General features: G+C 51.7%; 51 non-coding genes across 51 annotated transcripts; 34 read left to right on the top strand and 17 right to left on the bottom strand.

The window, feature by feature from the left end:
- Window positions 1-101: 101 nt before the first annotated feature.
- Window positions 102-174, top strand: Trnav-cac. The gene has a single exon. It is a non-coding gene; the product is annotated as a tRNA-Val (tRNA).
- A 158-nt stretch (window positions 175-332) lies between these two features.
- Window positions 333-405, top strand: Trnav-aac. Its single transcript has one exon. It is a non-coding gene; the product is annotated as a tRNA-Val (tRNA).
- A 722-nt stretch (window positions 406-1127) lies between these two features.
- Window positions 1128-1201, bottom strand: Trnap-agg. The gene has a single exon. It is a non-coding gene; the product is annotated as a tRNA-Pro (tRNA).
- A 379-nt stretch (window positions 1202-1580) lies between these two features.
- Window positions 1581-1653, top strand: Trnav-cac. Its single transcript has one exon. It is a non-coding gene; the product is annotated as a tRNA-Val (tRNA).
- A 158-nt stretch (window positions 1654-1811) lies between these two features.
- Window positions 1812-1884, top strand: Trnav-aac. Its single transcript has one exon. It is a non-coding gene; the product is annotated as a tRNA-Val (tRNA).
- A 720-nt stretch (window positions 1885-2604) lies between these two features.
- On the bottom strand, window positions 2605-2678 carry Trnap-agg. The gene has a single exon. It is a non-coding gene; the product is annotated as a tRNA-Pro (tRNA).
- A 380-nt stretch (window positions 2679-3058) lies between these two features.
- Trnav-cac lies at window positions 3059-3131 on the top strand. Its single transcript has one exon. It is a non-coding gene; the product is annotated as a tRNA-Val (tRNA).
- Window positions 3132-3289: 158 nt separating this feature from the next.
- On the top strand, window positions 3290-3362 carry Trnav-aac. The gene has a single exon. It is a non-coding gene; the product is annotated as a tRNA-Val (tRNA).
- A 720-nt stretch (window positions 3363-4082) lies between these two features.
- Trnap-agg lies at window positions 4083-4156 on the bottom strand. Its single transcript has one exon. It is a non-coding gene; the product is annotated as a tRNA-Pro (tRNA).
- A 379-nt stretch (window positions 4157-4535) lies between these two features.
- Trnav-cac lies at window positions 4536-4608 on the top strand. The gene has a single exon. It is a non-coding gene; the product is annotated as a tRNA-Val (tRNA).
- Window positions 4609-4766: 158 nt separating this feature from the next.
- Window positions 4767-4839, top strand: Trnav-aac. Its single transcript has one exon. It is a non-coding gene; the product is annotated as a tRNA-Val (tRNA).
- A 720-nt stretch (window positions 4840-5559) lies between these two features.
- On the bottom strand, window positions 5560-5633 carry Trnap-agg. The gene has a single exon. It is a non-coding gene; the product is annotated as a tRNA-Pro (tRNA).
- A 379-nt stretch (window positions 5634-6012) lies between these two features.
- Window positions 6013-6085, top strand: Trnav-cac. The gene has a single exon. It is a non-coding gene; the product is annotated as a tRNA-Val (tRNA).
- Window positions 6086-6243: 158 nt separating this feature from the next.
- Trnav-aac lies at window positions 6244-6316 on the top strand. Its single transcript has one exon. It is a non-coding gene; the product is annotated as a tRNA-Val (tRNA).
- A 722-nt stretch (window positions 6317-7038) lies between these two features.
- Trnap-agg lies at window positions 7039-7112 on the bottom strand. The gene has a single exon. It is a non-coding gene; the product is annotated as a tRNA-Pro (tRNA).
- Window positions 7113-7491: 379 nt separating this feature from the next.
- On the top strand, window positions 7492-7564 carry Trnav-cac. The gene has a single exon. It is a non-coding gene; the product is annotated as a tRNA-Val (tRNA).
- Window positions 7565-7722: 158 nt separating this feature from the next.
- Window positions 7723-7795, top strand: Trnav-aac. The gene has a single exon. It is a non-coding gene; the product is annotated as a tRNA-Val (tRNA).
- A 721-nt stretch (window positions 7796-8516) lies between these two features.
- Window positions 8517-8590, bottom strand: Trnap-agg. Its single transcript has one exon. It is a non-coding gene; the product is annotated as a tRNA-Pro (tRNA).
- A 379-nt stretch (window positions 8591-8969) lies between these two features.
- Trnav-cac lies at window positions 8970-9042 on the top strand. Its single transcript has one exon. It is a non-coding gene; the product is annotated as a tRNA-Val (tRNA).
- Window positions 9043-9200: 158 nt separating this feature from the next.
- Trnav-aac lies at window positions 9201-9273 on the top strand. Its single transcript has one exon. It is a non-coding gene; the product is annotated as a tRNA-Val (tRNA).
- Window positions 9274-9994: 721 nt separating this feature from the next.
- On the bottom strand, window positions 9995-10068 carry Trnap-agg. Its single transcript has one exon. It is a non-coding gene; the product is annotated as a tRNA-Pro (tRNA).
- Window positions 10069-10447: 379 nt separating this feature from the next.
- Window positions 10448-10520, top strand: Trnav-cac. Its single transcript has one exon. It is a non-coding gene; the product is annotated as a tRNA-Val (tRNA).
- A 158-nt stretch (window positions 10521-10678) lies between these two features.
- Window positions 10679-10751, top strand: Trnav-aac. The gene has a single exon. It is a non-coding gene; the product is annotated as a tRNA-Val (tRNA).
- A 721-nt stretch (window positions 10752-11472) lies between these two features.
- Trnap-agg lies at window positions 11473-11546 on the bottom strand. Its single transcript has one exon. It is a non-coding gene; the product is annotated as a tRNA-Pro (tRNA).
- Window positions 11547-11925: 379 nt separating this feature from the next.
- Trnav-cac lies at window positions 11926-11998 on the top strand. Its single transcript has one exon. It is a non-coding gene; the product is annotated as a tRNA-Val (tRNA).
- A 158-nt stretch (window positions 11999-12156) lies between these two features.
- On the top strand, window positions 12157-12229 carry Trnav-aac. The gene has a single exon. It is a non-coding gene; the product is annotated as a tRNA-Val (tRNA).
- Window positions 12230-12950: 721 nt separating this feature from the next.
- Trnap-agg lies at window positions 12951-13024 on the bottom strand. Its single transcript has one exon. It is a non-coding gene; the product is annotated as a tRNA-Pro (tRNA).
- A 379-nt stretch (window positions 13025-13403) lies between these two features.
- Window positions 13404-13476, top strand: Trnav-cac. The gene has a single exon. It is a non-coding gene; the product is annotated as a tRNA-Val (tRNA).
- A 158-nt stretch (window positions 13477-13634) lies between these two features.
- Trnav-aac lies at window positions 13635-13707 on the top strand. Its single transcript has one exon. It is a non-coding gene; the product is annotated as a tRNA-Val (tRNA).
- Window positions 13708-14429: 722 nt separating this feature from the next.
- Trnap-agg lies at window positions 14430-14503 on the bottom strand. The gene has a single exon. It is a non-coding gene; the product is annotated as a tRNA-Pro (tRNA).
- A 379-nt stretch (window positions 14504-14882) lies between these two features.
- Window positions 14883-14955, top strand: Trnav-cac. Its single transcript has one exon. It is a non-coding gene; the product is annotated as a tRNA-Val (tRNA).
- Window positions 14956-15112: 157 nt separating this feature from the next.
- Window positions 15113-15185, top strand: Trnav-aac. The gene has a single exon. It is a non-coding gene; the product is annotated as a tRNA-Val (tRNA).
- A 719-nt stretch (window positions 15186-15904) lies between these two features.
- Window positions 15905-15978, bottom strand: Trnap-agg. Its single transcript has one exon. It is a non-coding gene; the product is annotated as a tRNA-Pro (tRNA).
- Window positions 15979-16357: 379 nt separating this feature from the next.
- Trnav-cac lies at window positions 16358-16430 on the top strand. Its single transcript has one exon. It is a non-coding gene; the product is annotated as a tRNA-Val (tRNA).
- A 158-nt stretch (window positions 16431-16588) lies between these two features.
- Trnav-aac lies at window positions 16589-16661 on the top strand. The gene has a single exon. It is a non-coding gene; the product is annotated as a tRNA-Val (tRNA).
- Window positions 16662-17381: 720 nt separating this feature from the next.
- Trnap-agg lies at window positions 17382-17455 on the bottom strand. Its single transcript has one exon. It is a non-coding gene; the product is annotated as a tRNA-Pro (tRNA).
- A 377-nt stretch (window positions 17456-17832) lies between these two features.
- Window positions 17833-17905, top strand: Trnav-cac. Its single transcript has one exon. It is a non-coding gene; the product is annotated as a tRNA-Val (tRNA).
- A 158-nt stretch (window positions 17906-18063) lies between these two features.
- On the top strand, window positions 18064-18136 carry Trnav-aac. Its single transcript has one exon. It is a non-coding gene; the product is annotated as a tRNA-Val (tRNA).
- A 728-nt stretch (window positions 18137-18864) lies between these two features.
- Trnap-agg lies at window positions 18865-18938 on the bottom strand. The gene has a single exon. It is a non-coding gene; the product is annotated as a tRNA-Pro (tRNA).
- Window positions 18939-19317: 379 nt separating this feature from the next.
- Trnav-cac lies at window positions 19318-19390 on the top strand. Its single transcript has one exon. It is a non-coding gene; the product is annotated as a tRNA-Val (tRNA).
- A 158-nt stretch (window positions 19391-19548) lies between these two features.
- Window positions 19549-19621, top strand: Trnav-aac. Its single transcript has one exon. It is a non-coding gene; the product is annotated as a tRNA-Val (tRNA).
- A 721-nt stretch (window positions 19622-20342) lies between these two features.
- On the bottom strand, window positions 20343-20416 carry Trnap-agg. The gene has a single exon. It is a non-coding gene; the product is annotated as a tRNA-Pro (tRNA).
- Window positions 20417-20795: 379 nt separating this feature from the next.
- Window positions 20796-20868, top strand: Trnav-cac. Its single transcript has one exon. It is a non-coding gene; the product is annotated as a tRNA-Val (tRNA).
- A 158-nt stretch (window positions 20869-21026) lies between these two features.
- On the top strand, window positions 21027-21099 carry Trnav-aac. The gene has a single exon. It is a non-coding gene; the product is annotated as a tRNA-Val (tRNA).
- Window positions 21100-21819: 720 nt separating this feature from the next.
- Trnap-agg lies at window positions 21820-21893 on the bottom strand. The gene has a single exon. It is a non-coding gene; the product is annotated as a tRNA-Pro (tRNA).
- A 379-nt stretch (window positions 21894-22272) lies between these two features.
- Window positions 22273-22345, top strand: Trnav-cac. Its single transcript has one exon. It is a non-coding gene; the product is annotated as a tRNA-Val (tRNA).
- A 158-nt stretch (window positions 22346-22503) lies between these two features.
- Trnav-aac lies at window positions 22504-22576 on the top strand. The gene has a single exon. It is a non-coding gene; the product is annotated as a tRNA-Val (tRNA).
- A 719-nt stretch (window positions 22577-23295) lies between these two features.
- Window positions 23296-23369, bottom strand: Trnap-agg. The gene has a single exon. It is a non-coding gene; the product is annotated as a tRNA-Pro (tRNA).
- Window positions 23370-23748: 379 nt separating this feature from the next.
- Window positions 23749-23821, top strand: Trnav-cac. The gene has a single exon. It is a non-coding gene; the product is annotated as a tRNA-Val (tRNA).
- A 158-nt stretch (window positions 23822-23979) lies between these two features.
- Window positions 23980-24052, top strand: Trnav-aac. The gene has a single exon. It is a non-coding gene; the product is annotated as a tRNA-Val (tRNA).
- Window positions 24053-24777: 725 nt separating this feature from the next.
- On the bottom strand, window positions 24778-24851 carry Trnap-agg. The gene has a single exon. It is a non-coding gene; the product is annotated as a tRNA-Pro (tRNA).
- Window positions 24852-25108: the final 257 nt, after the last annotated feature.

Here is a 25108-nt window from a genome sequence, read left to right as displayed (position 1 = left end):
TGGGTTCCAGGCTGACAAAAGATCTGTCGTGTGTGCATTCGCCGACGATAGAAAGGCTGAGGCAAGTTTGAGTGAAAAAGGATGGACTCGTCGTGTCCGTCGTTTCCGTAGTGTAGCGGTTATCACGTCTGCTTCACACGCAGAAGGTCCCCGGTTCGATCCCGGGCGGGAACAGTATTTTCCTGCCTATGTCGTATTGTCCTCCAATGAGCCACTTCGTGTGTGGATCTGCCGCACGTCCCTTCGTTTTGCAAGTACCACATTTATTGAATTTTTTAGTTACGATGGCAACATCACTACAAGTTGTCTGTGCAGTACGGTGCACACAAGCAGTTTCCGTGGTGTAGCGGTTATCACGTCTGCCTAACACGCAGAAGGTCCCCGGTTCGATCCCGGGCGGAAACACTTTTTCATCACTTTAAGCAAGACTTACTAACATGCATCTGCTACCACCTGTACCCGAAACCTTCGTAATCGCCTTCACGCGTCGGACCAGAGTGTCAATTGCTCACGTCGAATAAGAAATTCGTTTGATATTGACGGCGAGCTTTTTGCGCTGACTCAGCCACTGACGTGCGATCAGTTTGCACAAAACGCGTTGGCTCGTCCGGGATTTGAACCCGGGACCTCCTGCACCCTAAGCAGGAATTATACCCATTTTTTTTTTTTTTTTTTTTGAACCTGTCTCCACTGTTAGGACACTAAGCAGTGTGGTTAGCTGCATTCAACCCCCGTGGCAATGTCTTGCAGTCCTCCAGCTTTGTTGACCACAGTTAGGTGCCTCGATAAGAGGTGGACAGGTGTCGCATCGCTCTCGCCGTCACTTGTTACCACGAATCGTACTTAACGTAGTTTTCTGCAAGCGTCAGCGTAGCGTCAGTCGAGCTAAGTCGGGCCAAGTCGCATAAGAGGAGCAACAAAATGCGCATTTCCGGTACCGGGAATCGAACCCGCGCCTCCTGGGTGAGAGCCAGGTACCCTAGCCACTTTTTTTTTTTTATTTTTTTTTTTAACGCGTCGGACCAGAGTGTCAATTGCTCACATCGAATAAGAAGTTCATTTGATATTGACGGCGAGCTTTTTGCGCTGACTCAGCCACTGACGTGCGATCAGTTTGCACAAAACGCTAGGGCTCGTCCGGGATTTGAACCCGGGACCTCCTGCACCCTAAGCAGGAATCATACCCCTAGACCAACGAGCGCTGTGACACGGTGATTGCCAATTATTCCAATCCCTCGATGTCGTCCAGGGTGCCCTGGAAGTCTCGTGTACGCTGGCGGGATGGGGGCGGCCTTCCTGGGCTGTCGGTACCTTCATGTAGAGCTGCCGCTGGGCTCGCACTGCTTGCTGCTGAGAAAGTGATTGCTTTGCTGATATGACTCGCAATAACGACTGCGCGAAACGCCGCTATCTCGTTAGGGGTGCTACGGCAGACACCCTCTCGAGCACCCCGAAGACTTCTTGAGCCCTCGGCTGTGATGGGTTCCAGGCTGACAAAAGATCTGTCGTGTGTGCATTCGCCGACGATAGAAAGGCTGAGGCAAGTTTGAGTGAAAAAGGATGGACTCGTCGTGTCCGTCGTTTCCGTAGTGTAGCGGTTATCACGTCTGCTTCACACGCAGAAGGTCCCCGGTTCGATCCCGGGCGGGAACAGTATTTTCCTGCCTATGTCGTATTGTCCTCCAATGAGCCACTTCGTGTGTGGATCTGCCGCACGTCCCTTCGTTTTGCAAGTACCACATTTATTGAATTTTTTAGTTACGATGGCAACATCACTACAAGTTGTCTGTGCAGTACGGTGCACACAAGCAGTTTCCGTGGTGTAGCGGTTATCACGTCTGCCTAACACGCAGAAGGTCCCCGGTTCGATCCCGGGCGGAAACACTTTTTCATCACTTTAAGCAAGACTTACTAACATGCATCTGCTACCACCTGTACCCGAAACCTTCGTAATCGCCTTCACGCGTCGGACCAGAGTGTCAATTGCTCACGTCGAATAAGAAATTCGTTTGATATTGACGGCGAGCTTTTTGCGCTGACTCAGCCACTGACGTGCGATCAGTTTGCACAAAACGCGTTGGCTCGTCCGGGATTTGAACCCGGGACCTCCTGCACCCTAAGCAGGAATTATACCCATTTTTTTTTTTTTTTTTTTGAACCTGTCTCCACTGTTAGGACACTAAGCAGTGTGGTTAGCTGCATTCAACCCCCGTGGCAATGTCTTGCAGTCCTCCAGCTTTGTTGACCACAGTTAGGTGCCTCGATAAGAGGTGGACAGGTGTCGCATCGCTCTCGCCGTCACTTGTTACCACGAATCGTACTTAACGTAGTTTTCTGCAAGCGTCAGCGTAGCGTCAGTCGAGCTAAGTCGGGCCAAGTCGCATAAGAGGAGCAACAAAATGCGCATTTCCGGTACCGGGAATCGAACCCGCGCCTCCTGGGTGAGAGCCAGGTACCCTAGCCACTTTTTTTTTTTATTTTTTTTTTTAACGCGTCGGACCAGAGTGTCAATTGCTCACATCGAATAAGAAGTTCATTTGATATTGACGGCGAGCTTTTTGCGCTGACTCAGCCACTGACGTGCGATCAGTTTGCACAAAACGCTAGGGCTCGTCCGGGATTTGAACCCGGGACCTCCTGCACCCTAAGCAGGAATCATACCCCTAGACCAACGAGCGCTGTGACACGGTGATTGCCAATTATTCCAATCCCTCGATGTCGTCCAGGGTGCCCTGGAAGTCTCGTGTACGCTGGCGGGATGGGGGCGGCCTTCCTGGGCTGTCGGTACCTTCATGTAGAGCTGCCGCTGGGCTCGCACTGCTTGCTGCTGAGAAAGTGATTGCTTTGCTGATATGACTCGCAATAACGACTGCGCGAAACGCCGCTATCTCGTTAGGGGTGCTACGGCAGACACCCTCTCGAGCACACCCGAAGACTTCTTGAGCCCTCGGCTGTGATGGGTTCCAGGCTGACAAAAGATCTGTCGTGTGTGCATTCGCCGACGATAGAAAGGCTGAGGCAAGTTTGAGTGAAAAAGGATGGACTCGTCGTGTCCGTCGTTTCCGTAGTGTAGCGGTTATCACGTCTGCTTCACACGCAGAAGGTCCCCGGTTCGATCCCGGGCGGGAACAGTATTTTCCTGCCTATGTCGTATTGTCCTCCAATGAGCCACTTCGTGTGTGGATCTGCCGCACGTCCCTTCGTTTTGCAAGTACCACATTTATTGAATTTTTTAGTTACGATGGCAACATCACTACAAGTTGTCTGTGCAGTACGGTGCACACAAGCAGTTTCCGTGGTGTAGCGGTTATCACGTCTGCCTAACACGCAGAAGGTCCCCGGTTCGATCCCGGGCGGAAACACTTTTTCATCACTTTAAGCAAGACTTACTAACATGCATCTGCTACCACCTGTACCCGAAACCTTCGTAATCGCCTTCACGCGTCGGACCAGAGTGTCAATTGCTCACGTCGAATAAGAAATTCGTTTGATATTGACGGCGAGCTTTTTGCGCTGACTCAGCCACTGACGTGCGATCAGTTTGCACAAAACGCGTTGGCTCGTCCGGGATTTGAACCCGGGACCTCCTGCACCCTAAGCAGGAATTATACCCATTTTTTTTTTTTTTTTTTTGAACCTGTCTCCACTGTTAGGACACTAAGCAGTGTGGTTAGCTGCATTCAACCCCCGTGGCAATGTCTTGCAGTCCTCCAGCTTTGTTGACCACAGTTAGGTGCCTCGATAAGAGGTGGACAGGTGTCGCATCGCTCTCGCCGTCACTTGTTACCACGAATCGTACTTAACGTAGTTTTCTGCAAGCGTCAGCGTAGCGTCAGTCGAGCTAAGTCGGGCCAAGTCGCATAAGAGGAGCAACAAAATGCGCATTTCCGGTACCGGGAATCGAACCCGCGCCTCCTGGGTGAGAGCCAGGTACCCTAGCCACTTTTTTTTTTTATTTTTTTTTTTAACGCGTCGGACCAGAGTGTCAATTGCTCACATCGAATAAGAAGTTCATTTGATATTGACGGCGAGCTTTTTGCGCTGACTCAGCCACTGACGTGCGATCAGTTTGCACAAAACGCTAGGGCTCGTCCGGGATTTGAACCCGGGACCTCCTGCACCCTAAGCAGGAATCATACCCCTAGACCAACGAGCGCTGTGACACGGTGATTGCCAATTATTCCAATCCCTCGATGTCGTCCAGGGTGCCCTGGAAGTCTCGTGTACGCTGGCGGGATGGGGGCGGCCTTCCTGGGCTGTCGGTACCTTCATGTAGAGCTGCCGCTGGGCTCGCACTGCTTGCTGCTGAGAAAGTGATTGCTTTGCTGATATGACTCGCAATAACGACTGCGCGAAACGCCGCTATCTCGTTAGGGGTGCTACGGCAGACACCCTCTCGAGCACCCCGAAGACTTCTTGAGCCCTCGGCTGTGATGGGTTCCAGGCTGACAAAAGATCTGTCGTGTGTGCATTCGCCGACGATAGAAAGGCTGAGGCAAGTTTGAGTGAAAAAGGATGGACTCGTCGTGTCCGTCGTTTCCGTAGTGTAGCGGTTATCACGTCTGCTTCACACGCAGAAGGTCCCCGGTTCGATCCCGGGCGGGAACAGTATTTTCCTGCCTATGTCGTATTGTCCTCCAATGAGCCACTTCGTGTGTGGATCTGCCGCACGTCCCTTCGTTTTGCAAGTACCACATTTATTGAATTTTTTAGTTACGATGGCAACATCACTACAAGTTGTCTGTGCAGTACGGTGCACACAAGCAGTTTCCGTGGTGTAGCGGTTATCACGTCTGCCTAACACGCAGAAGGTCCCCGGTTCGATCCCGGGCGGAAACACTTTTTCATCACTTTAAGCAAGACTTACTAACATGCATCTGCTACCACCTGTACCCGAAACCTTCGTAATCGCCTTCACGCGTCGGACCAGAGTGTCAATTGCTCACGTCGAATAAGAAATTCGTTTGATATTGACGGCGAGCTTTTTGCGCTGACTCAGCCACTGACGTGCGATCAGTTTGCACAAAACGCGTTGGCTCGTCCGGGATTTGAACCCGGGACCTCCTGCACCCTAAGCAGGAATTATACCCATTTTTTTTTTTTTTTTTTTGAACCTGTCTCCACTGTTAGGACACTAAGCAGTGTGGTTAGCTGCATTCAACCCCCGTGGCAATGTCTTGCAGTCCTCCAGCTTTGTTGACCACAGTTAGGTGCCTCGATAAGAGGTGGACAGGTGTCGCATCGCTCTCGCCGTCACTTGTTACCACGAATCGTACTTAACGTAGTTTTCTGCAAGCGTCAGCGTAGCGTCAGTCGAGCTAAGTCGGGCCAAGTCGCATAAGAGGAGCAACAAAATGCGCATTTCCGGTACCGGGAATCGAACCCGCGCCTCCTGGGTGAGAGCCAGGTACCCTAGCCACTTTTTTTTTTTATTTTTTTTTTTAACGCGTCGGACCAGAGTGTCAATTGCTCACATCGAATAAGAAGTTCATTTGATATTGACGGCGAGCTTTTTGCGCTGACTCAGCCACTGACGTGCGATCAGTTTGCACAAAACGCTAGGGCTCGTCCGGGATTTGAACCCGGGACCTCCTGCACCCTAAGCAGGAATCATACCCCTAGACCAACGAGCGCTGTGACACGGTGATTGCCAATTATTCCAATCCCTCGATGTCGTCCAGGGTGCCCTGGAAGTCTCGTGTACGCTGGCGGGATGGGGGCGGCCTTCCTGGGCTGTCGGTACCTTCATGTAGAGCTGCCGCTGGGCTCGCACTGCTTGCTGCTGAGAAAGTGATTGCTTTGCTGATATGACTCGCAATAACGACTGCGCGAAACGCCGCTATCTCGTTAGGGGTGCTACGGCAGACACCCTCTCGAGCACCCCGAAGACTTCTTGAGCCCTCGGCTGTGATGGGTTCCAGGCTGACAAAAGATCTGTCGTGTGTGCATTCGCCGACGATAGAAAGGCTGAGGCAAGTTTGAGTGAAAAAGGATGGACTCGTCGTGTCCGTCGTTTCCGTAGTGTAGCGGTTATCACGTCTGCTTCACACGCAGAAGGTCCCCGGTTCGATCCCGGGCGGGAACAGTATTTTCCTGCCTATGTCGTATTGTCCTCCAATGAGCCACTTCGTGTGTGGATCTGCCGCACGTCCCTTCGTTTTGCAAGTACCACATTTATTGAATTTTTTAGTTACGATGGCAACATCACTACAAGTTGTCTGTGCAGTACGGTGCACACAAGCAGTTTCCGTGGTGTAGCGGTTATCACGTCTGCCTAACACGCAGAAGGTCCCCGGTTCGATCCCGGGCGGAAACACTTTTTCATCACTTTAAGCAAGACTTACTAACATGCATCTGCTACCACCTGTACCCGAAACCTTCGTAATCGCCTTCACGCGTCGGACCAGAGTGTCAATTGCTCACGTCGAATAAGAAATTCGTTTGATATTGACGGCGAGCTTTTTGCGCTGACTCAGCCACTGACGTGCGATCAGTTTGCACAAAACGCGTTGGCTCGTCCGGGATTTTGAACCCGGGACCTCCTGCACCCTAAGCAGGAATTATACCCATTTTTTTTTTTTTTTTTTTTGAACCTGTCTCCACTGTTAGGACACTAAGCAGTGTGGTTAGCTGCATTCAACCCCCGTGGCAATGTCTTGCAGTCCTCCAGCTTTGTTGACCACAGTTAGGTGCCTCGATAAGAGGTGGACAGGTGTCGCATCGCTCTCGCCGTCACTTGTTACCACGAATCGTACTTAACGTAGTTTTCTGCAAGCGTCAGCGTAGCGTCAGTCGAGCTAAGTCGGGCCAAGTCGCATAAGAGGAGCAACAAAATGCGCATTTCCGGTACCGGGAATCGAACCCGCGCCTCCTGGGTGAGAGCCAGGTACCCTAGCCACTTTTTTTTTTTATTTTTTTTTTTAACGCGTCGGACCAGAGTGTCAATTGCTCACATCGAATAAGAAGTTCATTTGATATTGACGGCGAGCTTTTTGCGCTGACTCAGCCACTGACGTGCGATCAGTTTGCACAAAACGCTAGGGCTCGTCCGGGATTTGAACCCGGGACCTCCTGCACCCTAAGCAGGAATCATACCCCTAGACCAACGAGCGCTGTGACACGGTGATTGCCAATTATTCCAATCCCTCGATGTCGTCCAGGGTGCCCTGGAAGTCTCGTGTACGCTGGCGGGATGGGGGCGGCCTTCCTGGGCTGTCGGTACCTTCATGTAGAGCTGCCGCTGGGCTCGCACTGCTTGCTGCTGAGAAAGTGATTGCTTTGCTGATATGACTCGCAATAACGACTGCGCGAAACGCCGCTATCTCGTTAGGGGTGCTACGGCAGACACCCTCTCGAGCACCCCGAAGACTTCTTGAGCCCTCGGCTGTGATGGGTTCCAGGCTGACAAAAGATCTGTCGTGTGTGCATTCGCCGACGATAGAAAGGCTGAGGCAAGTTTGAGTGAAAAAGGATGGACTCGTCGTGTCCGTCGTTTCCGTAGTGTAGCGGTTATCACGTCTGCTTCACACGCAGAAGGTCCCCGGTTCGATCCCGGGCGGGAACAGTATTTTCCTGCCTATGTCGTATTGTCCTCCAATGAGCCACTTCGTGTGTGGATCTGCCGCACGTCCCTTCGTTTTGCAAGTACCACATTTATTGAATTTTTTAGTTACGATGGCAACATCACTACAAGTTGTCTGTGCAGTACGGTGCACACAAGCAGTTTCCGTGGTGTAGCGGTTATCACGTCTGCCTAACACGCAGAAGGTCCCCGGTTCGATCCCGGGCGGAAACACTTTTTCATCACTTTAAGCAAGACTTACTAACATGCATCTGCTACCACCTGTACCCGAAACCTTCGTAATCGCCTTCACGCGTCGGACCAGAGTGTCAATTGCTCACGTCGAATAAGAAATTCGTTTGATATTGACGGCGAGCTTTTTGCGCTGACTCAGCCACTGACGTGCGATCAGTTTGCACAAAACGCGTTGGCTCGTCCGGGATTTGAACCCGGGACCTCCTGCACCCTAAGCAGGAATTATACCCATTTTTTTTTTTTTTTTTTTGAACCTGTCTCCACTGTTAGGACACTAAGCAGTGTGGTTAGCTGCATTCAACCCCCGTGGCAATGTCTTGCAGTCCTCCAGCTTTGTTGACCACAGTTAGGTGCCTCGATAAGAGGTGGACAGGTGTCGCATCGCTCTCGCCGTCACTTGTTACCACGAATCGTACTTAACGTAGTTTTCTGCAAGCGTCAGCGTAGCGTCAGTCGAGCTAAGTCGGGCCAAGTCGCATAAGAGGAGCAACAAAATGCGCATTTCCGGTACCGGGAATCGAACCCGCGCCTCCTGGGTGAGAGCCAGGTACCCTAGCCACTTTTTTTTTTTTATTTTTTTTTTTAACGCGTCGGACCAGAGTGTCAATTGCTCACATCGAATAAGAAGTTCATTTGATATTGACGGCGAGCTTTTTGCGCTGACTCAGCCACTGACGTGCGATCAGTTTGCACAAAACGCTAGGGCTCGTCCGGGATTTGAACCCGGGACCTCCTGCACCCTAAGCAGGAATCATACCCCTAGACCAACGAGCGCTGTGACACGGTGATTGCCAATTATTCCAATCCCTCGATGTCGTCCAGGGTGCCCTGGAAGTCTCGTGTACGCTGGCGGGATGGGGGCGGCCTTCCTGGGCTGTCGGTACCTTCATGTAGAGCTGCCGCTGGGCTCGCACTGCTTGCTGCTGAGAAAGTGATTGCTTTGCTGATATGACTCGCAATAACGACTGCGCGAAACGCCGCTATCTCGTTAGGGGTGCTACGGCAGACACCCTCTCGAGCACCCCGAAGACTTCTTGAGCCCTCGGCTGTGATGGGTTCCAGGCTGACAAAAGATCTGTCGTGTGTGCATTCGCCGACGATAGAAAGGCTGAGGCAAGTTTGAGTGAAAAAGGATGGACTCGTCGTGTCCGTCGTTTCCGTAGTGTAGCGGTTATCACGTCTGCTTCACACGCAGAAGGTCCCCGGTTCGATCCCGGGCGGGAACAGTATTTTCCTGCCTATGTCGTATTGTCCTCCAATGAGCCACTTCGTGTGTGGATCTGCCGCACGTCCCTTCGTTTTGCAAGTACCACATTTATTGAATTTTTTAGTTACGATGGCAACATCACTACAAGTTGTCTGTGCAGTACGGTGCACACAAGCAGTTTCCGTGGTGTAGCGGTTATCACGTCTGCCTAACACGCAGAAGGTCCCCGGTTCGATCCCGGGCGGAAACACTTTTTCATCACTTTAAGCAAGACTTACTAACATGCATCTGCTACCACCTGTACCCGAAACCTTCGTAATCGCCTTCACGCGTCGGACCAGAGTGTCAATTGCTCACGTCGAATAAGAAATTCGTTTGATATTGACGGCGAGCTTTTTGCGCTGACTCAGCCACTGACGTGCGATCAGTTTGCACAAAACGCGTTGGCTCGTCCGGGATTTGAACCCGGGACCTCCTGCACCCTAAGCAGGAATTATACCCATTTTTTTTTTTTTTTTTTTTGAACCTGTCTCCACTGTTAGGACACTAAGCAGTGTGGTTAGCTGCATTCAACCCCCGTGGCAATGTCTTGCAGTCCTCCAGCTTTGTTGACCACAGTTAGGTGCCTCGATAAGAGGTGGACAGGTGTCGCATCGCTCTCGCCGTCACTTGTTACCACGAATCGTACTTAACGTAGTTTTCTGCAAGCGTCAGCGTAGCGTCAGTCGAGCTAAGTCGGGCCAAGTCGCATAAGAGGAGCAACAAAATGCGCATTTCCGGTACCGGGAATCGAACCCGCGCCTCCTGGGTGAGAGCCAGGTACCCTAGCCACTTTTTTTTTTTATTTTTTTTTTTAACGCGTCGGACCAGAGTGTCAATTGCTCACATCGAATAAGAAGTTCATTTGATATTGACGGCGAGCTTTTTGCGCTGACTCAGCCACTGACGTGCGATCAGTTTGCACAAAACGCTAGGGCTCGTCCGGGATTTGAACCCGGGACCTCCTGCACCCTAAGCAGGAATCATACCCCTAGACCAACGAGCGCTGTGACACGGTGATTGCCAATTATTCCAATCCCTCGATGTCGTCCAGGGTGCCCTGGAAGTCTCGTGTACGCTGGCGGGATGGGGGCGGCCTTCCTGGGCTGTCGGTACCTTCATGTAGAGCTGCCGCTGGGCTCGCACTGCTTGCTGCTGAGAAAGTGATTGCTTTGCTGATATGACTCGCAATAACGACTGCGCGAAACGCCGCTATCTCGTTAGGGGTGCTACGGCAGACACCCTCTCGAGCACCCCGAAGACTTCTTGAGCCCTCGGCTGTGATGGGTTCCAGGCTGACAAAAGATCTGTCGTGTGTGCATTCGCCGACGATAGAAAGGCTGAGGCAAGTTTGAGTGAAAAAGGATGGACTCGTCGTGTCCGTCGTTTCCGTAGTGTAGCGGTTATCACGTCTGCTTCACACGCAGAAGGTCCCCGGTTCGATCCCGGGCGGGAACAGTATTTTCCTGCCTATGTCGTATTGTCCTCCAATGAGCCACTTCGTGTGTGGATCTGCCGCACGTCCCTTCGTTTTGCAAGTACCACATTTATTGAATTTTTTAGTTACGATGGCAACATCACTACAAGTTGTCTGTGCAGTACGGTGCACACAAGCAGTTTCCGTGGTGTAGCGGTTATCACGTCTGCCTAACACGCAGAAGGTCCCCGGTTCGATCCCGGGCGGAAACACTTTTTCATCACTTTAAGCAAGACTTACTAACATGCATCTGCTACCACCTGTACCCGAAACCTTCGTAATCGCCTTCACGCGTCGGACCAGAGTGTCAATTGCTCACGTCGAATAAGAAATTCGTTTGATATTGACGGCGAGCTTTTTGCGCTGACTCAGCCACTGACGTGCGATCAGTTTGCACAAAACGCGTTGGCTCGTCCGGGATTTGAACCCGGGACCTCCTGCACCCTAAGCAGGAATTATACCCATTTTTTTTTTTTTTTTTTTGAACCTGTCTCCACTGTTAGGACACTAAGCAGTGTGGTTAGCTGCATTCAACCCCCGTGGCAATGTCTTGCAGTCCTCCAGCTTTGTTGACCACAGTTAGGTGCCTCGATAAGAGGTGGACAGGTGTCGCATCGCTCTCGCCGTCACTTGTTACCACGAATCGTACTTAACGTAGTTTTCTGCAAGCGTCAGCGTAGCGTCAGTCGAGCTAAGTCGGGCCAAGTCGCATAAGAGGAGCAACAAAATGCGCATTTCCGGTACCGGGAATCGAACCCGCGCCTCCTGGGTGAGAGCCAGGTACCCTAGCCACTTTTTTTTTTTTATTTTTTTTTTTAACGCGTCGGACCAGAGTGTCAATTGCTCACATCGAATAAGAAGTTCATTTGATATTGACGGCGAGCTTTTTGCGCTGACTCAGCCACTGACGTGCGATCAGTTTGCACAAAACGCTAGGGCTCGTCCGGGATTTGAACCCGGGACCTCCTGCACCCTAAGCAGGAATCATACCCCTAGACCAACGAGCGCTGTGACACGGTGATTGCCAATTATTCCAATCCCTCGATGTCGTCCAGGGTGCCCTGGAAGTCTCGTGTACGCTGGCGGGATGGGGGCGGCCTTCCTGGGCTGTCGGTACCTTCATGTAGAGCTGCCGCTGGGCTCGCACTGCTTGCTGCTGAGAAAGTGATTGCTTTGCTGATATGACTCGCAATAACGACTGCGCGAAACGCCGCTATCTCGTTAGGGGTGCTACGGCAGACACCCTCTCGAGCACCCCGAAGACTTCTTGAGCCCTCGGCTGTGATGGGTTCCAGGCTGACAAAAGATCTGTCGTGTGTGCATTCGCCGACGATAGAAAGGCTGAGGCAAGTTTGAGTGAAAAAGGATGGACTCGTCGTGTCCGTCGTTTCCGTAGTGTAGCGGTTATCACGTCTGCTTCACACGCAGAAGGTCCCCGGTTCGATCCCGGGCGGGAACAGTATTTTCCTGCCTATGTCGTATTGTCCTCCAATGAGCCACTTCGTGTGTGGATCTGCCGCACGTCCCTTCGTTTTGCAAGTACCACATTTATTGAATTTTTTAGTTACGATGGCAACATCACTACAAGTTGTCTGTGCAGTACGGTGCACACAAGCAGTTTCCGTGGTGTAGCGGTTATCACGTCTGCCTAACACGCAGAAGGTCCCCGGTTCGATCCCGGGCGGAAACACTTTTTCATCACTTTAAGCAAGACTTACTAACATGCATCTGCTACCACCTGTACCCGAAACCTTCGTAATCGCCTTCACGCGTCGGACCAGAGTGTCAATTGCTCACGTCGAATAAGAAATTCGTTTGATATTGACGGCGAGCTTTTTGCGCTGACTCAGCCACTGACGTGCGATCAGTTTGCACAAAACGCGTTGGCTCGTCCGGGATTTGAACCCGGGACCTCCTGCACCCTAAGCAGGAATTATACCCATTTTTTTTTTTTTTTTTTTTGAACCTGTCTCCACTGTTAGGACACTAAGCAGTGTGGTTAGCTGCATTCAACCCCCGTGGCAATGTCTTGCAGTCCTCCAGCTTTGTTGACCACAGTTAGGTGCCTCGATAAGAGGTGGACAGGTGTCGCATCGCTCTCGCCGTCACTTGTTACCACGAATCGTACTTAACGTAGTTTTCTGCAAGCGTCAGCGTAGCGTCAGTCGAGCTAAGTCGGGCCAAGTCGCATAAGAGGAGCAACAAAATGCGCATTTCCGGTACCGGGAATCGAACCCGCGCCTCCTGGGTGAGAGCCAGGTACCCTAGCCACTTTTTTTTTTTATTTTTTTTTTTAACGCGTCGGACCAGAGTGTCAATTGCTCACATCGAATAAGAAGTTCATTTGATATTGACGGCGAGCTTTTTGCGCTGACTCAGCCACTGACGTGCGATCAGTTTGCACAAAACGCTAGGGCTCGTCCGGGATTTGAACCCGGGACCTCCTGCACCCTAAGCAGGAATCATACCCCTAGACCAACGAGCGCTGTGACACGGTGATTGCCAATTATTCCAATCCCTCGATGTCGTCCAGGGTGCCCTGGAAGTCTCGTGTACGCTGGCGGGATGGGGGCGGCCTTCCTGGGCTGTCGGTACCTTCATGTAGAGCTGCCGCTGGGCTCGCACTGCTTGCTGCTGAGAAAGTGATTGCTTTGCTGATATGACTCGCAATAACGACTGCGCGAAACGCCGCTATCTCGTTAGGGGTGCTACGGCAGACACCCTCTCGAGCACCCCGAAGACTTCTTGAGCCCTCGGCTGTGATGGGTTCCAGGCTGACAAAAGATCTGTCGTGTGTGCATTCGCCGACGATAGAAAGGCTGAGGCAAGTTTGAGTGAAAAAGGATGGACTCGTCGTGTCCGTCGTTTCCGTAGTGTAGCGGTTATCACGTCTGCTTCACACGCAGAAGGTCCCCGGTTCGATCCCGGGCGGGAACAGTATTTTCCTGCCTATGTCGTATTGTCCTCCAATGAGCCACTTCGTGTGTGGATCTGCCGCACGTCCCTTCGTTTTGCAAGTACCACATTTATTGAATTTTTTAGTTACGATGGCAACATCACTACAAGTTGTCTGTGCAGTACGGTGCACACAAGCAGTTTCCGTGGTGTAGCGGTTATCACGTCTGCCTAACACGCAGAAGGTCCCCGGTTCGATCCCGGGCGGAAACACTTTTTCATCACTTTAAGCAAGACTTACTAACATGCATCTGCTACCACCTGTACCCGAAACCTTCGTAATCGCCTTCACGCGTCGGACCAGAGTGTCAATTGCTCACGTCGAATAAGAAATTCGTTTGATATTGACGGCGAGCTTTTTGCGCTGACTCAGCCACTGACGTGCGATCAGTTTGCACAAAACGCGTTGGCTCGTCCGGGATTTGAACCCGGGACCTCCTGCACCCTAAGCAGGAATTATACCCATTTTTTTTTTTTTTTTTTTTGAACCTGTCTCCACTGTTAGGACACTAAGCAGTGTGGTTAGCTGCATTCAACCCCCGTGGCAATGTCTTGCAGTCCTCCAGCTTTGTTGACCACAGTTAGGTGCCTCGATAAGAGGTGGACAGGTGTCGCATCGCTCTCGCCGTCACTTGTTACCACGAATCGTACTTAACGTAGTTTTCTGCAAGCGTCAGCGTAGCGTCAGTCGAGCTAAGTCGGGCCAAGTCGCATAAGAGGAGCAACAAAATGCGCATTTCCGGTACCGGGAATCGAACCCGCGCCTCCTGGGTGAGAGCCAGGTACCCTAGCCACTTTTTTTTTTTTATTTTTTTTTTTAACGCGTCGGACCAGAGTGTCAATTGCTCACATCGAATAAGAAGTTCATTTGATATTGACGGCGAGCTTTTTGCGCTGACTCAGCCACTGACGTGCGATCAGTTTGCACAAAACGCTAGGGCTCGTCCGGGATTTGAACCCGGGACCTCCTGCACCCTAAGCAGGAATCATACCCCTAGACCAACGAGCGCTGTGACACGGTGATTGCCAATTATTCCAATCCCTCGATGTCGTCCAGGGTGCCCTGGAAGTCTCGTGTACGCTGGCGGGATGGGGGCGGCCTTCCTGGGCTGTCGGTACCTTCATGTAGAGCTGCCGCTGGGCTCGCACTGCTTGCTGCTGAGAAAGTGATTGCTTTGCTGATATGACTCGCAATAACGACTGCGCGAAACGCCGCTATCTCGTTAGGGGTGCTACGGCAGACACCCTCTCGAGCACCCCGAAGACTTCTTGAGCCCTCGGCTGTGATGGGTTCCAGGCTGACAAAAGATCTGTCGTGTGTGCATTCGCCGACGATAGAAAGGCTGAGGCAAGTTTGAGTGAAAAAGGATGGACTCGTCGTGTCCGTCGTTTCCGTAGTGTAGCGGTTATCACGTCTGCTTCACACGCAGAAGGTCCCCGGTTCGATCCCGGGCGGGAACAGTATTTTCCTGCCTATGTCGGTCCTCCAATGAGCCACTTCTTCGTGTGTGGATCTGCCGCACGTCCCTTCGTTTTGCAAGTACCACATTTATTGAATTTTTTAGTTACGATGGCAACATCACTACAAGTTGTCTGTGCAGTACGGTGCACACAAGCAGTTTCCGTGGTGTAGCGGTTATCACGTCTGCCTAACACGCAGAAGGTCCCCGGTTCGATCCCGGGCGGAAACACTTTTTCATCACTTTAAGCAAGACTTACTAACATGCATCTGCTACCACCTGTACCCGAAACCTTCGTAATCGCCTTCACGCGTCGGACCAGAGTGTCAATTGCTCACGTCGAATAAGAAATTCGTTTGATATTGACGGCGAGCTTTTTGCGCTGACTCAGCCACTGACGTGCGATCAGTTTGCACAAAACGCGTTGGCTCGTCCGGGATTTGAACCCGGGACCTCCTGCACCCTAAGCAGGAATTATACCCATTTTTTTTTTTTTTTTTTTGAACCTGTCTCCACTGTTAGGACACTAAGCAGTGTGGTTAGCTGCATTCAACCCCCGTGGCAATGTCTTGCAGTCCTCCAGCTTTGTTGACCACAGTTAGGTGCCTCGATAAGAGGTGGACAGGTGTCGCATCGCTCTCGCCGTCACTTGTTACCACGAATCGTACTTAACGTAGTTTTCTGCAAGCGTCAGCGTAGCGTCAGTCGAGCTAAGTCGGGCCAAGTCGCATAAGAGGAGCAACAAAATGCGCATTTCCGGTACCGGGAATCGAACCCGCGCCTCCTGGGTGAGAGCCAGGTACCCTAGCCACTTTTTTTTTTATTTTTTTTTTTAACGCGTCGGACCAGAGTGTCAATTGCTCACATCGAATAAGAAGTTCATTTGATATTGACGGCGAGCTTTTTGCGCTGACTCAGCCACTGACGTGCGATCAGTTTGCACAAAACGCTAGGGCTCGTCCGGGATTTGAACCCGGGACCTCCTGCACCCTAAGCAGGAATCATACCCCTAGACCAACGAGCGCTGTGACACGGTGATTGCCAATTATTCCAATCCCTCGATGTCGTCCAGGGTGCCCTGGAAGTCTCGTGTACGCTGGCGGGATGGGGGCGGCCTTCCTGGGCTGTCGGTACCTTCATGTAGAGCTGCCGCTGGGCTCGCACTGCTTGCTGCTGAGAAAGTGATTGCTTTGCTGATATGACTCGCAATAACGACTGCGCGAAACGCCGCTATCTCGTTAGGGGTGCTACGGCAGACACCCTCTCGAGCACCCCGAAGACTTCTTGAGCCCTCGGCTGTGATGGGTTCCAGGCTGACAAAAGATCTGTCGTGTGTGCATTCGCCGACGATAGAAAGGCTGAGGCAAGTTTGAGTGAAAAAGGATGGACTCGTCGTGTCCGTCGTTTCCGTAGTGTAGCGGTTATCACGTCTGCTTCACACGCAGAAGGTCCCCGGTTCGATCCCGGGCGGGAACAGTATTTTCCTGCCTATGTCGTATTGTCCTCCAATGAGCCACTTCGTGTGTGGATCTGCCGCACGTCCCTTCGTTTTGCAAGTACCACATTTATTGAATTTTTTAGTTACGATGGCAACATCACTACAAGTTGTCTGTGCAGTACGGTGCACACAAGCAGTTTCCGTGGTGTAGCGGTTATCACGTCTGCCTAACACGCAGAAGGTCCCCGGTTCGATCCCGGGCGGAAACACTTTTTCATCACTTTAAGCAAGACTTACTAACATGCATCTGCTACCACCTGTACCCGAAACCTTCGTAATCGCCTTCACGCGTCGGACCAGAGTGTCAATTGCTCACGTCGAATAAGAAATTCGTTTGATATTGACGGCGAGCTTTTTGCGCTGACTCAGCCACTGACGTGCGATCAGTTTGCACAAAACGCGTTGGCTCGTCCGGGATTTGAACCCGGGACCTCCTGCACCCTAAGCAGGAATTATACCCATTTTTTTTTTTTTTTTTTTGAACCTGTCTCCACTGTTAGGACACTAAGCAGTGTGGTTAGCTGCATTCAACCCCCGTGGCAATGTCTTGCAGTCCTCCAGCTTTGTTGACCACAGTTAGGTGCCTCGATAAGAGGTGGACAGGTGTCGCATCGCTCTCGCCGTCACTTGTTACCACGAATCGTACTTAACGTAGTTTTCTGCAAGCGTCAGCGTAGCGTCAGTCGAGCTAAGTCGGGCCAAGTCGCATAAGAGGAGCAACAAAATGCGCATTTCCGGTACCGGGAATCGAACCCGCGCCTCCTGGGTGAGAGCCAGGTACCCTAGCCACTTTTTTTTTTTATTTTTTTTTTTAACGCGTCGGACCAGAGTGTCAATTGCTCACATCGAATAAGAAGTTCATTTGATATTGACGGCGAGCTTTTTGCGCTGACTCAGCCACTGACGTGCGATCAGTTTGCACAAAACGCTAGGGCTCGTCCGGGATTTGAACCCGGGACCTCCTGCACCCTAAGCAGGAATCATACCCCTAGACCAACGAGCGCTGTGACACGGTGATTGCCAATTATTCCAATCCCTCGATGTCGTCCAGGGTGCCCTGGAAGTCTCGTGTACGCTGGCGGGATGGGGGCGGCCTTCCTGGGCTGTCGGTACCTTCATGTAGAGCTGCCGCTGGCTCGCACTGCTTGCTGCTGAGAAAGTGATTGCTTTGCTGATATGACTCGCAATAACGACTGCGCGAACGCCGCTATCTCGTTAGGGGTGCTACGGCAGACACCCTCTCGAGCACCCCGAAGACTTCTTGAGCCCTCGGCTGTGATGGGTTCCAGGCTGACAAAAGATCTGTCGTGTGTGCATTCGCCGACGATAGAAAGGCTGAGGCAAGTTTGAGTGAAAAAGGATGGACTCGTCGTGTCCGTCGTTTCCGTAGTGTAGCGGTTATCACGTCTGCTTCACACGCAGAAGGTCCCCGGTTCGATCCCGGGCGGGAACAGTATTTTCCTGCCTATGTCGTATTGTCCTCCAATGAGCCACTTCGTGTGTGGATCTGCCGCACGTCCCTTCGTTTTGCAAGTACCACATTTATTGAATTTTTTAGTTACGATGGCAACATCACTACAAGTTGTCTGTGCAGTACGGTGCACACAAGCAGTTTCCGTGGTGTAGCGGTTATCACGTCTGCCTAACACGCAGAAGGTCCCCGGTTCGATCCCGGGCGGAAACACTTTTTCATCGACTTTAAGCAAGACTTACTAACATGCATCTGCTACCACCTGTACCCGAAACCTTCGTAATCGCCTTCACGCGTCGGACCAGAGTGTCAATTGCTCACGTCGAATAAGAAATTCGTTTGATATTGACGGCGAGCTTTTTGCGCTGACTCAGCCACTGACGTGCGATCAGTTTGCACAAAACGCGTTGGCTCGTCCGGGATTTGAACCCGGGACCTCCTGCACCCTAAGCAGGAATTATACCCATTTTTTTTTTTTTTTTTTGAACCTGTCTCCACTGTTAGGACACTAAGCAGTGTGGTTAGCTGCATTCAACCCCCGTGGCAATGTCTTGCAGTCCTCCAGCTTTGTTGACCACAGTTAGGTGCCTCGATAAGAGGTGGACAGGTGTCGCATCGCTCTCGCCGTCACTTGTTACCACGAATCGTACTTAACGTAGTTTTCTGCAAGCGTCAGCGTAGCGTCAGCGTCAGTCGAGCTAAGTCGGGCCAAGTCGCATAAGAGGAGCAACAAAATGCGCATTTCCGGTACCGGGAATCGAACCCGCGCCTCCTGGGTGAGAGCCAGGTACCCTAGCCACTTTGTTTTTTTTTATTTTTTTTTTTAACGCGTCGGACCAGAGTGTCAATTGCTCACATCGAATAAGAAGTTCATTTGATATTGACGGCGAGCTTTTTGCGCTGACTCAGCCACTGACGTGCGATCAGTTTGCACAAAACGCTAGGGCTCGTCCGGGATTTGAACCCGGGACCTCCTGCACCCTAAGCAGGAATCATACCCCTAGACCAACGAGCGCTGTGACACGGTGATTGCCAATTATTCCAATCCCTCGATGTCGTCCAGGGTGCCCTGGAAGTCTCGTGTACGCTGGCGGGATGGGGGCGGCCTTCCTGGGCTGTCGGTACCTTCATGTAGAGCTGCCGCTGGGCTCGCACTGCTTGCTGCTGAGAAAGTGATTGCTTTGCTGATATGACTCGCAATAACGACTGCGCGAAACGCCGCTATCTCGTTAGGGGTGCTACGGCAGACACCCTCTCGAGCACCCCGAAGACTTCTTGAGCCCTCGGCTGTGATGGGTTCCAGGCTGACAAAAGATCTGTCGTGTGTGCATTCGCCGACGATAGAAAGGCTGAGGCAAGTTTGAGTGAAAAAGGATGGACTCGTCGTGTCCGTCGTTTCCGTAGTGTAGCGGTTATCACGTCTGCTTCACACGCAGAAGGTCCCCGGTTCGATCCCGGGCGGGAACAGTATTTTCCTGCCTATGTCGTATTGTCCTCCAATGAGCCACTTCGTGTGTGGATCTGCCGCACGTCCCTTCGTTTTGCAAGTACCACATTTATTGAATTTTTTAGTTACGATGGCAACATCACTACAAGTTGTCTGTGCAGTACGGTGCACACAAGCAGTTTCCGTGGTGTAGCGGTTATCACGTCTGCCTAACACGCAGAAGGTCCCCGGTTCGATCCCGGGCGGAAACACTTTTTCATCACTTTAAGCAAGACTTACTAACATGCATCTGCTACCACCTGTACCCGAAACCTTCGTAATCGCCTTCACGCGTCGGACCAGAGTGTCAATTGCTCACGTCGAATAAGAAATTCGTTTGATATTGACGGCGAGCTTTTTGCGCTGACTCAGCCACTGACGTGCGATCAGTTTGCACAAAACGCGTTGGCTCGTCCGGGATTTGAACCCGGGACCTCCTGCACCCTAAGCAGGAATTATACCCATTTTTTTTTTTTTTTTTTTTGAACCTGTCTCCACTGTTAGGACACTAAGCAGTGTGGTTAGCTGCATTCAACCCCCGTGGCAATGTCTTGCAGTCCTCCAGCTTTGTTGACCACAGTTAGGTGCCTCGATAAGAGGTGGACAGGTGTCGCATCGCTCTCGCCGTCACTTGTTACCACGAATCGTACTTAACGTAGTTTTCTGCAAGCGTCAGCGTAGCGTCAGTCGAGCTAAGTCGGGCCAAGTCGCATAAGAGGAGCAACAAAATGCGCATTTCCGGTACCGGGAATCGAACCCGCGCCTCCTGGGTGAGAGCCAGGTACCCTAGCCACTTTTTTTTTTTATTTTTTTTTTTAACGCGTCGGACCAGAGTGTCAATTGCTCACATCGAATAAGAAGTTCATTTGATATTGACGGCGAGCTTTTTGCGCTGACTCAGCCACTGACGTGCGATCAGTTTGCACAAAACGCTAGGGCTCGTCCGGGATTTGAACCCGGGACCTCCTGCACCCTAAGCAGGAATCATACCCCTAGACCAACGAGCGCTGTGACACGGTGATTGCCAATTATTCCAATCCCTCGATGTCGTCCAGGGTGCCCTGGAAGTATCGTGTACGCTGGCGGGATGGGGGCGGCCTTCCTGGGCTGTCGGTACCTTCATGTAGAGCTGCCGCTGGGCTCGCACTGCTTGCTGCTGAGAAAGTGATTGCTTTGCTGATATGACTCGCAATAACGACTGCGCGAAACGCCGCTATCTCGTTAGGGGTGCTACGGCAGACACCCTCTCGAGCACCCCGAAGACTTCTTGAGCCCTCGGCTGTGATGGGTTCCAGGCTGACAAAAGATCTGTCGTGTGTGCATTCGCCGACGATAGAAAGGCTGAGGCAAGTTTGAGTGAAAAAGGATGGACTCGTCGTGTCCGTCGTTTCCGTAGTGTAGCGGTTATCACGTCTGCTTCACACGCAGAAGGTCCCCGGTTCGATCCCGGGCGGGAACAGTATTTTCCTGCCTATGTCGTATTGTCCTCCAATGAGCCACTTCGTGTGTGGATCTGCCGCACGTCCCTTCGTTTTGCAAGTACCACATTTATTGAATTTTTTAGTTACGATGGCAACATCACTACAAGTTGTCTGTGCAGTACGGTGCACACAAGCAGTTTCCGTGGTGTAGCGGTTATCACGTCTGCCTAACACGCAGAAGGTCCCCGGTTCGATCCCGGGCGGAAACACTTTTTCATCACTTTAAGCAAGACTTACTAACATGCATCTGCTACCACCTGTACCCGAAACCTTCGTAATCGCCTTCACGCGTCGGACCAGAGTGTCAATTGCTCACGTCGAATAAGAAATTCGTTTGATATTGACGGCGAGCTTTTTGCGCTGACTCAGCCACTGACGTGCGATCAGTTTGCACAAAACGCGTTGGCTCGTCCGGGATTTGAACCCGGGACCTCCTGCACCCTAAGCAGGAATTATACCCATTTTTTTTTTTTTTTTTTTGAACCTGTCTCCACTGTTAGGACACTAAGCAGTGTGGTTAGCTGCATTCAACCCCCGTGGCAATGTCTTGCAGTCCTCCAGCTTTGTTGACCACAGTTAGGTGCCTCGATAAGAGGTGGACAGGTGTCGCATCGCTCTCGCCGTCACTTGTTACCACGAATCGTACTTAACGTAGTTTTCTGCAAGCGTCAGCGTAGCGTCAGTCGAGCTAAGTCGGGCCAAGTCGCATAAGAGGAGCAACAAAATGCGCATTTCCGGTACCGGGAATCGAACCCGCGCCTCCTGGGTGAGAGCCAGGTACCCTAGCCACTTTTTTTTTTTATTTTTTTTTTTAACGCGTCGGACCAGAGTGTCAATTGCTCACATCGAATAAGAAGTTCATTTGATATTGACGGCGAGCTTTTTGCGCTGACTCAGCCACTGACGTGCGATCAGTTTGCACAAAACGCTAGGGCTCGTCCGGGATTTGAACCCGGGACCTCCTGCACCCTAAGCAGGAATCATACCCCTAGACCAACGAGCGCTGTGACACGGTGATTGCCAATTATTCCAATCCCTCGATGTCGTCCAGGGTGCCCTGGAAGTCTCGTGTACGCTGGCGGGATGGGGGCGGCCTTCCTGGGCTGTCGGTACCTTCATGTAGAGCTGCCGCTGGGCTCGCACTGCTTGCTGCTGAGAAAGTGATTGCTTTGCTGATATGACTCGCAATAACGACTGCGCGAAACGCCGCTATCTCGTTAGGGGTGCTACGGCAGACACCCTCTCGAGCACCCCGAAGACTTCTTGAGCCCTCGGCTGTGATGGGTTCCAGGCTGACAAAAGATCTGTCGTGTGTGCATTCGCCGACGATAGAAAGGCTGAGGCAAGTTTGAGTGAAAAAGGATGGACTCGTCGTGTCCGTCGTTTCCGTAGTGTAGCGGTTATCACGTCTGCTTCACACGCAGAAGGTCCCCGGTTCGATCCCGGGCGGGAACAGTATTTTCCTGCCTATGTCGTATTGTCCTCCAATGAGCCACTTCGTGTGTGGATCTGCCGCACGTCCCTTCGTTTTGCAAGTACCACATTTATTGAATTTTTTAGTTACGATGGCAACATCACTACAAGTTGTCTGTGCAGTACGGTGCACACAAGCAGTTTCCGTGGTGTAGCGGTTATCACGTCTGCCTAACACGCAGAAGGTCCCCGGTTCGATCCCGGGCGGAAACACTTTTTCATCACTTTAAGCAAGACTTACTAACATGCATCTGCTACCACCTGTACCCGAAACCTTCGTAATCGCCTTCACGCGTCGGACCAGAGTGTCAATTGCTCACGTCGAATAAGAAATTCGTTTGATATTGACGGCGAGCTTTTTGCGCTGACTCAGCCACTGACGTGCGATCAGTTTGCACAAAACGCGTTGGCTCGTCCGGGATTTGAACCCGGGACCTCCTGCACCCTAAGCAGGAATTATACCCATTTTTTTTTTTTTTTTTTTGAACCTGTCTCCACTGTTAGGACACTAAGCAGTGTGGTTAGCTGCATTCAACCCCCGTGGCAATGTCTTGCAGTCCTCCAGCTTTGTTGACCACAGTTAGGTGCCTCGATAAGAGGTGGACAGGTGTCGCATCGCTCTCGCCGTCACTTGTTACCACGAATCGTACTTAACGTAGTTTTCTGCAAGCGTCAGCGTAGCGTCAGTCGAGCTAAGTCGGGCCAAGTCGCATAAGAGGAGCAACAAAATGCGCATTTCCGGTACCGGGAATCGAACCCGCGCCTCCTGGGTGAGAGCCAGGTACCCTAGCCACTTTTTTTTTTTATTTTTTTTTTTAACGCGTCGGACAGAGTGTCAATTGCTCACATCGAATAAGAAGTTCATTTGATATTGACGGCGAGCTTTTTGCGCTGACTCAGCCACTGACGTGCGATCAGTTTGCACAAAACGCTAGGGCTCGTCCGGGATTTGAACCCGGGACCTCCTGCACCCTAAGCAGGAATCATACCCCTAGACCAACGAGCGCTGTGACACGGTGATTGCCAATTATTCCAATCCCTCGATGTCGTCCAGGGTGCCCTGGAAGTCTCGTGTACGCTGGCGGGATGGGGGCGGCCTTCCTGGGCTGTCGGTACCTTCATGTAGAGCTGCCGCTGGGCTCGCACTGCTTGCTGCTGAGAAAGTGATTGCTTTGCTGATATGACTCGCAATAACGACTGCGCGAAACGCCGCTATCTCGTTAGGGGTGCTACGGCAGACACCCTCTCGAGCACCCCGAAGACTTCTTGAGCCCTCGGCTGTGATGGGTTCCAGGCTGACAAAAGATCTGTCGTGTGTGCATTCGCCGACGATAGAAAGGCTGAGGCAAGTTTGAGTGAAAAAGGATGGACTCGTCGTGTCCGTCGTTTCCGTAGTGTAGCGGTTATCACGTCTGCTTCACACGCAGAAGGTCCCCGGTTCGATCCCGGGCGGGAACAGTATTTTCCTGCCTATGTCGTATTGTCCTCCAATGAGCCACTTCGTGTGTGGATCTGCCGCACGTCCCTTCGTTTTGCAAGTACCACATTTATTGAATTTTTTAGTTACGATGGCAACATCACTACAAGTTGTCTGTGCAGTACGGTGCACACAAGCAGTTTCCGTGGTGTAGCGGTAATCACGTCTGCCTAACACGCAGAAGGTCCCCGGTTCGATCCCGGGCGGAAACACTTTTTCATCACTTTAAGCAAGACTTACTAACATGCATCTGCTACCACCTGTACCCGAAACCTTCGTAATCGCCTTCACGCGTCGGACCAGAGTGTCAATTGCTCACGTCGAATAAGAAATTCGTTTGATATTGACGGCGAGCTTTTTGCGCTGACTCAGCCACTGACGTGCGATCAGTTTGCACAAAACGCGTTGGCTCGTCCGGGATTTGAACCCGGGACCTCCTGCACCCTAAGCAGGAATTATACCCATTTTTTTTTTTTTTTTTTTTTTGAACCTGTCTCCACTGTTAGGACACTAAGCAGTGTGGTTAGCTGCATTCAACCCCCGTGGCAATGTCTTGCAGTCCTCCAGCTTTGTTGACCACAGTTAGGTGCCTCGATAAGAGGTGGACAGGTGTCGCATCGCTCTCGCCGTCACTTGTTACCACGAATCGTACTTAACGTAGTTTTCTGCAAGCGTCAGCGTAGCGTCAGTCGAGCTAAGTCGGGCCAAGTCGCATAAGAGGAGCAACAAAATGCGCATTTCCGGTACCGGGAATCGAACCCGCGCCTCCTGGGTGAGAGCCAGGTACCCTAGCCACTTTGTTTTTTTTTATTTTTTTTTTTAACGCGTCGGACCAGAGTGTCAATTGCTCACATCGAATAAGAAGTTCATTTGATATTGACGGCGAGCTTTTTGCGCTGACTCAGCCACTGACGTGCGATCAGTTTGCACAAAACGCTAGGGCTCGTCCGGGATTTGAACCCGGGACCTCCTGCACCCTAAGCAGGAATCATACCCCTAGACCAACGAGCGCTGTGACACGGTGATTGCCAATTATTCCAATCCCTCGATGTCGTCCAGGGTGCCCTGGAAGTCTCGTGTACGCTGGCGGGATGGGGGCGGCCTTCCTGGGCTGTCGGTACCTTCATGTAGAGCTGCCGCTGGGCTCGCACTGCTTGCTGCTGAGAAAGTGATTGCTTTGCTGATATGACTCGCAATAACGACTGCGCGAAACGCCGCTATCTCGTTAGGGGTGCTACGGCAGACACCCTCTCGAGCACCCCGAAGAC

The sequence above is a fragment of the Schistocerca piceifrons genome, unplaced genomic scaffold, assembly GCF_021461385.2.
Source record: "Schistocerca piceifrons isolate TAMUIC-IGC-003096 unplaced genomic scaffold, iqSchPice1.1 HiC_scaffold_658, whole genome shotgun sequence".
NCBI lineage: Eukaryota > Metazoa > Arthropoda > Insecta > Orthoptera > Acrididae > Schistocerca > Schistocerca piceifrons.
The sequence above is the reverse complement of the archived record's forward strand: the minus strand, read 5'-3'. Positions and strand labels throughout refer to the sequence as shown.